Raw genomic sequence first — 9,005 nt, 5'->3', positions numbered from 1 at the left:
CACAGACAGTACCTCATTTCTATTGCTAGGTCCGAGACGGCTCACCTCTCTGGTTCCCACCTCTAGCCGCCCAGCAGGGCAGCGAGGATTACTCTGGGCTAGCAGGAGAGAGAGAGCGAACACGCCTGGGAGCAGCCCTTTATTGGGGAACAAGAGATTCAGGGGAGAATTCCATCCAATGAAGGTTGAGGGGGGGCTGCACTCCAAGGTCAGGGTCAGTGATTGGGCCCCCCGGGGTCAGTGGTCAGGCACACCCCCACACGGGTGGGCTCTCTCATCAGGAAAGGGTCGGGAAAGCTTCGACACAGCCAAAGCGCCTCAGGCCCTTAACGGGAGTCACCCAATCACGTGTCAGAATGGCTTCCCACACTGTTTGAAAATTTTAAAGAGCCTGGGGATGGTAGAGTGGTAGAGCGTTTGCCTAACATGTGCCCGACCCTGGGTTTGATCACCAGCGTTGAAAAAAAGAAGAAATCACTGTTGAGCCTGTGAAGGTTAGAACAGAGTGTGTGACTGGTTGGAAACATTTCATTTTTGACCAATTTGACCAGTTTTCTTGTGGGTTCATGTGCCTGTGGCTGAAGGCAAGGCTGGGAACTCATGAAACTCCCAAAGGAGTAGGTCTGGCAAGAGTGGCTGGGCATGATTAGAAAGAAAACAGTCTGAGGTAAAAATGGTAAAACATTGGCTCATTAATCCTTTTAAGTCTATCTCAGGTGAATGACTGCCCACTCACCATCCCCAAAGAAAAATTATGAGGAAAAATTATACCTAAGAAGAGCAGGTAGGAGTATTTGTTTTGAGGTACACAAAAGTCACTAGTATGTGTTTTCACATCTTGGTTTTTAAAACATAACTGAGTTACAGCCAGGCATGGTGGTGTACACATGTACTCCCAGGGACTCCAGAGGTTGAGGCAGGAGGATACTCAATGAGGCCAGCCTCAGCAATTTAGAAAGACTTGTCTCAAAAACAAAAAACGACGTGGGATGTAGCTCTGGTAGAGCTGTGCTTAGCATACTTGAGGCCTTGGGTTCCCTCCCAATATCATAGGGAGGGGTTCTTTTTTCCTCCCCAGAGGAGACATACTAATATGAAATTGAATTTACATGCATGCAATTATGGAAATATTCATCATAATTTGTTTTTCATCATAATTTTGTGTATGTGTGTGACACAGGAGATTGAACCCAGGGGTGCTCTACCACCAAACTACATCCCCAACCTCTTTAATTTTTTTTTTTTTTTAACTTTGAGACAGTTGCTGAGGCTGGCCTAAAACTTGTGATCCTCCTCCCTCAGCCTCCTGAGTTGCTGGGATTACAGGCGTATCACCATTTCACATGGCTGATAGTTTCTTAATCTTTTTACATAGGTGGTGCCGTCTATATGCTCTTCTTCAGCTCCCCACCCCCAACCTGGCCCACTTAAGTAATGGTCACCTGTCCACATCATTACCTGTGGCTCTGTGTCCTGTTTTCAAGTGATTGCCATTAATAGTCCATTACATGGCTGAATTGCAAGTCTACAACCAACCTACTTTTGTAGGTTATCTGTTGATAACCACAAGCCCTTGGTGGAGAACAGGCATTCCTTATCCCACACTTGCTGTGGGCTGGGAGTCCAGTCCCATGCTTGCTGAGGGTTGGGATCTCTGGTTTCTTACCATTATTAAGCCTCTTCTAGGGCAGCTCAGGATGTGGTGACCAGTTTCTCTAGACAGAAGAGAGGGTGCCTGTGGTGGAAGCTGCAGTCTTTTTGTACCTTAATCTAGCCCATTGCCTCTGCCATATTCTGTTCATTATAAATTACTAGATGTGGCCCACTCTCGAGCCGAGAGGATGATACAAAAGCACAGTTATCTTGGTGGGGGTTGGTCCCAGAGGCAGCCATTCTTCAGACTGCTTGCCACATCATTTGTGGCAGCCAGGTGGCCGTGCAATTCCTCATGTTCTCCAGAATGCTCCAAAGGAGGAGTGTGGGTGTGAGTGAATGTGAGCAGGGATGTGTGTGTGTGTGTCTGCTCACTTGAGCATGCATTCCTATGGAATACATTCCTCACAGTAATATTTCAAATCGAATGTGACAATTTTATTTTTATTTATAAGCCTTCAAATATTGAATTTATTTTTGCATAGTTTTCAAAATGGTTCATACTTTGGTTCCAGAAACGAACCCAGGTCCTTCTAGAAATCACTTAGCAATTCCTTATGTGTCCTTTCAGAGAGATACACGACGGGAGGAAGCAAATAGAGAAGCAGATGCGTTTTTTTTTTTTTTTTTTTTTTTGGTGTTCCTGCCCTGAGGGGCAGTCTACTCTGTTCTCCAGCTTCTGTTTTTTTTTTTTTTTTTTTTTTTTAATTCTAACATATCTGAGAGTCTGTACCCGAACAGAAGCCCTCATCCATCTATCCATCTTCAGGGCTGCAGAGAGGTCTCTCCTGTGTATGTGCCATATTTTTTTTTTCGTTCACCCTTGCTCCCTTTCTCATTCTCTGAGATGGGTCCTCACTACCCAGGCTGGTCTTGAACTGGGCTCAATCAGCCCCCTATTGCTGTCCATTGAGGATATTTCTGATCTTTTTTGGTGCCTTTTAAAAAAAATTACTTTTAAGTTATAGGGACACTATATTTTATTTCATTTTTATGTGGTGCTGAGGTTTGAACCCAGTGTCTCTGTGTGCTAGGTGAGTGCTCTACCATTGAGCCACAACCCAACCCTTTTTTTTAGTACAGGGATTGAACCCAGGGGTGCTTAACCACTGAGCCACATCTCAGCCCTTTTTATTTTTTGAGACAGGGTCTCACTAAGTTGCTTAGGGCCATGCCAAGTTGCTGAGGCTGGCCTTGAACTTGCAATCCTCCTGCCTCAGCCTCCCAAGTCACTGAGATTATAGGCATTTGCTACCACGCCCTTTGAGTGTTTATTTTGTTTTGCTTTTGGTGTTGCAGGGGATTGAACTCAGGCCTGACGCCTGCTAGGCAAGCACTCTGCCACTGAGCTACATCCCCAGCCCTCAGTACCTATTGTATTTTATTTTTTTGTTTTAATATGTATTTTTCAGTTGCAGTTGGACACAATACCGTTATTCTCTTTATTTTTATGTGGTGCTGAGGATCAAATCCATGTCCTCGAATGTGCTAGGTGAACGCTCTACCGCTAAGCCACAGCCCCAGTCCCCTCAGTACCTATTTTAAACTGAGACGGAACTGACACCTCACCCCTTCCATAAGGCATTTCCATGCTGCCCATCAACAGCTGTACCAATCTGTTTCTTACCACTTTACCTGGTGTGGACCACCCTGGCAGCCACGGGGATGGGCAGTGCGTGGCAGGTTCAGCACTTCTTGCCCTTGATGTGAGAAGTGGGCGCCTTGGGTTTGGGTCTTATAGCCCGGGAGCATCTGGAGTGGTGTGTGCTGGGGTGGCTGAGCAGCAGCTGTGAAAGGCTGCAGTGAGAAGTGGGGATGTCCCAGCCCTGTATTGACAGTCACAGGTGGGTCAGAATGAAAGGTGAGGGTGTTTTACTGCTCGTGCCTCATATTTTTCCCACCAAGTGAGTACCAGCAGCTTCTGCTGATGTTCAGGTAACACCTGGCCCTGCTCCCTCCATACCCATCTCAGTCTGTGAGCTTAGCCTTTTGCCTCCTGAGCTTTGGTTTCCCCATTCAAATGAGGGTAGTATTCAGAGGCTGAGGCAGGAGGAGTATAAATTAAAAGGCCAACCTTGGCAACTTAGTGAGACCCTGTCTCAGTATAAAAAAGGGCTGTGGATGTAGCTCAGAGTTGAGGTTGCAGCTTGCCTGGCATGTGTGAGTCTCTGGGTGCCATCCATCATACTGAAAACCAAACCAAAACCAAAACCAAAAAAGAAAAGAAAAAGAAAAACGAATCATTAACTGTTTGATTTTCCAAGAATCTTTTTAAAAAATGAGGTGTTGCAGGCAGAGCACTATTTCATCATAACACGTATTTACTGCTGCACAGCCGAGGGGCTGAATGCATCTAGAGAACAGCAGGTAAACCTGGCACTGTGGCTCACACCTGTAATCCCAGTGGCTCTGGAGGCTGAGGCAGGAGGATTGCAGGTTCAAAGCCAGCCTCAAAGCTTAGTGAGACTGTATTGGGGGAAAAAAAAAGAAGGGAGAGAGGTCACAGATTTGCAGTTCATTCATCTGAACTGTAAGGTGAAGATCTGTCTGTGTCTGTTGAGGTGAACTTGAGGGACCCTTTTGAAAACTGAATGAGAACTCAGTTTCCTGGTTACTTACTGTAACTGTCCACCATTATGCGTCATTCTTTGAGAGGTACAGTTGGAGGGAAGGGCAGCCTGAGTGAGAGGACTGTATAGGCAAAGGCCTGGAGGCAGGGCACCGGGTGGGTAGAGATGGCATTAGAGTTCTCCCCCTCCCGTGCCCCTGACTGAGCTGGGTCAGGCTCCTCCCTCCAGGCCTTCACCCAGTAACCATCATCCCTCTACTCCAAGGGACACTGGGAACAAGAGCAATAGAGCAAGACCCTGGGGAGTGCACCCTGCCCTTAACTGCTTGGGACCCGAAATGATGCCAGTGACATCATGCTCCCATTGTGAGGTCTGTTCAGGTCATTCCTGAAATAAACTCTAGGGGAGCTGGGGCAGGTGGGTTCCTTATGACCAGGATGAGAAGCTGGGTGGCAAAGGGTACACTGGCTGGGGGGTGTTATTTTGGTTTTGGTGGTCATGGAAGTTGAACTTGGCCTCCACAAGGTAGGCAAGCACCTGACCACCGAGCTACCAGCCCAGCCCTGTGGAGGAGGTGTTCTAAGTCTGGTATATATTTAGGGAGGCCTAGAGGTCACAGCGATTTCCTTGGGCGCTCTGTGACTGGGGGCTATGTCACCATCCACCCAGCAGGTAGTTTTTCAGTTACGGCTTGTTCCCCATCTAATTACAAATTCTGAGGAGAACATTAAAGGTAGAATATACACAGCCTGTGGAGCATATATCAGCCAGACTTTTTTTTTTTAATCATACGTCATTTGTAATTGCAAATGAAAATGAAAAAGTAACCCAAGACAGAGATCCTCTAACTGCCATTTCTCAGTATAAAAATGTATTATTTGTCTGTGTGTCTTCATGTCTTTTGTCTGTCATAATTAACATTCTTCCTCTATGTACTCCCAGTTCATCCTTTTAGGAAACTCAGACGGGCAGCTGACTTTAAACAGATGCTGGGTAAAACAGGACCATTTGTAAAGACGTGCCTATGTCGGGTCAGGCCTGGTGTTGTGCAGTAACACCTTCTAGCTGCAGTGGCTGGAAATGGCAAGAGTGGATTCTCTCTCATGCTGCGCTAAGTGTCAGCTTGGTGCCAGGCTGAGTTCATGTGAATCAAGATGGGATTTTTGGTTGTTTTTGTTTTGATGTTTGTTTACTGAGCTGGGGATGGAACCTAGGGCCTCATGCAGGCTAGGCAAGTGCTCTACTGCTGAGCTGCATCTTCAGCCCTTTCTAAAATTTTTTCTTTTGAGACAGGGTCTCGATAAATTTCCCAGGCTGACCTTGAATTTGCTACCTTCCTGCCTCTCAGGTAGCCCAGATTACAGGTGTACATATGTCATTTCTGCTCATATATTATCCTGCTAAACCACGGTGGTTCAATTTCTGGGCAAGTAGAGAGCTAGAAATACATGGCAGGTAGCACTAATTACCATCTTAACACTTTACATGTTTTATTTTAATCAAGACCATTTGAACAGACATTCAGCTCCATTTAGAACAAAGACCTTTTCTTTCAGTATTGGTCTCCCAGTTAGCATACAGCATCATATTCTTGTATTTTACTATGCTTACAAACCACAATGAGTGATCTCACTTTTAATCAAGTCTTTAAGTGACTTGAGAGCCTGAACACACTTATGAAGCAAACTGAAAGCGGATTCTTGCTAGGTTTTTATGAGCTTATCTATTAAATCACTTACAGTTGGTTTGCTTGCACTTAATTTGGCAGCATTTTTTCTTTCTAGCAACTCATCTTCATTCTTTCCAATGTAACCTCGTTTGCATACAGAGAACTCTTACATTAATTTTTAAAAAAAAATTTTAAACATTGATGGACTGTTATTTATTTTATATGTGGTGCTGATAATCGAACCCAGTGCCTCACACATGCTAGGCAAGCACTCTACCATTGAGCCACAACTCCAGCCCCACATTAATATTTGATAGTGGATTAAATTATTAACTTAAGAACAATTGGCATAAACAGGTTTGGGAACAACTACCTCACAGGAAGTAGGTAATCCAGCAGATGGAAGCAGAACTGTTTAGTCACAGTAGTGGCCCAACAGTCTGTGCCCAGGTTTTACAGGTGAAATCGAGAGTTTATTTCAGATTGGCAGACTGGGTAGGTGACATGATTTCAGAGAGCTTTACTGCAGTATTACTAATAGAATTCAGCCTACATTTTCATTTCACCTTTTGACATGAGTTTCCAGTTTGGTCACCCTGGAGTATATCCTGGTATAGCTCTCTCCATGTGTGTATAATCCTGGGCATTCATCCCCACATGTGTCCTGATGAGGTCTGAAGGAAAAGGAAGTGTTAGAGAACAGGAAGGATGAAGAAGAGATCAAGAGATGATCTAGAGGGCAGCAGGGGACATGGCCAGGAGTTTGGGTTACTTAATTCTAAAGACACTGGGAAGCCCCTGAAGGTTTTGGTGAGAGGTGTGTTAAAGTGACAAAAGTTGGACCGATGAGAATGGGGAGAAGTGAAGATTTAGAAGTTCTTGTCTATTTTCTCTCCTCCTTGCTATGGAGTTATCTGTTCATATCTAACTTGCTGTCAGGGAGCACTGACTCACCTTTTGCCACAATCCAGTTCATATTCTGGATTCAAGCCATTCCTGTGAAGCTCTTAGGCAGGACACTTAGTGGGGCAGAGAACTGACCTGGCTCAGGGGTTCTCCCCATTCACCAGCCACTCCTATCTCCTTTGTTATTTGCTCCAAGGGTCCAGGGTTGGAGTGACCAGTCTCAATCCATATACAACACACTTGTTCCTCATCCATTCAAACACTGAGGACCATTGGTTTCCCTAGCCAGACCCCTCCTGTCTACACTGTGTAGTCAACATCTCAAAAGTGACATTTCCCTCCTCAGCTTCAATTAGTGGCACTAATTCCCTTCTTCACTTCAATTAGTGGCACTCCTGTGCAATCCAAAACCTGTTCTCAACCTTCTCTCAATGCACAAATCCTTTGGGCTCCAGCTTGAAAATCAATTTTGAAACTGACCATCCCCACTGCAGCCATCTTGCCCTTGATGCATCCTGTCCATGCCTCTTGCCCAGATTATTGCTACAGCCTCTCAGTTCTTCTGTTTTCATTGTTATTTTCAAAACAACAGCCAGAGGGATCCTTTAAAAAAATATTAAAAGTTAAACCTTCCAAAAGTAATTCTTCAGTAGATAACACTTGCTAAGAGAAGAATAAACAGAATCTGCATTTCACCGGTGTAGGCCACTTTATTTCCCCTACCATTTGTCTTCTCTCTTTAGAGCTAACTGGAACCATGCTGTTTCTGTAGTCTTTTTTTTTTTTTTTTTTTTTTTGCATCCAGAATTGAACCCAGGGGCTGCTTAACCACTGAGTCACATCCCCAGCTCTTTTTTTATATTTTATTTAGAGTCAGGGTCTCCCTGAATTACTTAAGGCCTTAAGTTGTTGCTGAAGCTGGCTTTGATCTTGTGATATTCCTAACTCAGCCTCCCAATCTGCTGGGATTAAAGGTGCATGCCACTGCACTCAGCTTCTGTAGTCTTATGATTATGTGCATTTTACGAATGATTTGTTTATAAAAAAGTACCCGTTCTCCTTTACCCTCACTCTGCTCTAGCTGTACCTGTCTCCCTTCTTTTTCATCCACTTTATAAAGACTTGTGTCTTTGTAACCCCATTTAGCACACTCTTCCATTTTATCTGGAATTGCAGGTTGCTAAAGGTCACTTTCCTAACTTCCCTTGTTAAATTGTCCCCCTGGTCCTCAGCACATTGAGCTGTGCATTTGCTCTAGTCAACAAGCATTGCAACTTGTAATATTTTTTTTTTTTAAAGAGAGAGTGAGGAGAGAGAGAGAGAGAATTTTTAATATTTATTTTTTAGTTCTCGGCAGGCACAACATCTTTGTTGGTATGTGGTGCTGAGGATCGAACCTGGGCCGCACGCATGCCAGGCGAACGCGCTACCGCTGGAGCCACATCCCCAGCCCAACTTGTAATATTTGTTTTCCCCAATGGATCACAGGCTTATTGAGGGACCTGGTGTGATCTGATCTTCGCAGTATACTCACTGCCCAGCATAGAACCAGCCAAGGTATTAATAATAGGATTTTTTTTCTTCTTAAAAGGTAACGAGAGTTACTGTGCCAAGCACTGATCCTGACACTTTATTAAATTCACTTCTCATAACCACTCTAAGTTTGGAATATTATCACACTAGAGGAAAAAAGACTGAAGGAAGAAATCGTACACAATGACTAGTAAGTGACTACGCACTTACTTTTAGTTGAGTGAATCAACGAATAGCGGAGAGACAGAAGCTTGAAGGCGATGCAGGGGGTGGAGCCTGGACGCGTAGCTGTGACTGGAGGGGTTTCCAGGGGCCGATGGCCCCGCCCAAGTCCCCAAGGGGCTCGCTGGGAGTTGTGGTCCCCTAGCCACGTCACCCCTCCAAGCTTTAAGTCCTCCCCTCACGCGTGGTGCTACCCGCGCCCTCGGGCCTCTTGGTAGCGGCCCCGGGGCTGTAGGTGAGGTTCCCCGACTCCCATTAGGGAGCCGACTTGGTATCACCTAGTGTCATTCAGCCCCCCTCCCACTTTGGTACGGTCTTTGGCTCCGCCACGCGCCCCCAGTCGTTTCTTGTACCTCGGAGCTCCTCCCCCGTGCTGGAGCGGCCCAAAGTATCTTCCCATTGCCATTCTTCTCACACACCTTCTCTTCCAAAGGTTCCCCCAGCCCTTCTTG

General features: G+C 45.4%; 1 long non-coding RNA gene across 2 annotated transcripts; it reads right to left on the bottom strand.

Annotated features, from left to right (window-relative positions):
• Positions 1-779: 779 nt before the first annotated feature.
• On the bottom strand, positions 780-8,993 carry LOC308637775. 2 transcript variants are annotated; one of them, XR_014019680.1, is made up of 3 exons: positions 8,542-8,993; positions 6,459-7,401; positions 780-4,119 (listed from the first exon to the last, which is right to left on the bottom strand). It is a non-coding gene; the product is annotated as an uncharacterized lncRNA (long non-coding RNA). The 2 variants fall into 2 exon arrangements; XR_014019681.1 differs by lacking the exon at positions 780-4,119 and having other exon boundaries at positions 5,379-6,566; positions 7,279-7,401.
• Between the last annotated feature and the right edge of the window lie 12 nt (positions 8,994-9,005).

Source organism: Spermophilus citellus (assembly GCF_964194105.1).
Source record: "Spermophilus citellus genome assembly, chromosome: 18".
Lineage (NCBI taxonomy): Eukaryota > Metazoa > Chordata > Mammalia > Rodentia > Sciuridae > Spermophilus > Spermophilus citellus.
The sequence above is the reverse complement of the archived record's forward strand: the minus strand, read 5'-3'. Positions and strand labels throughout refer to the sequence as shown.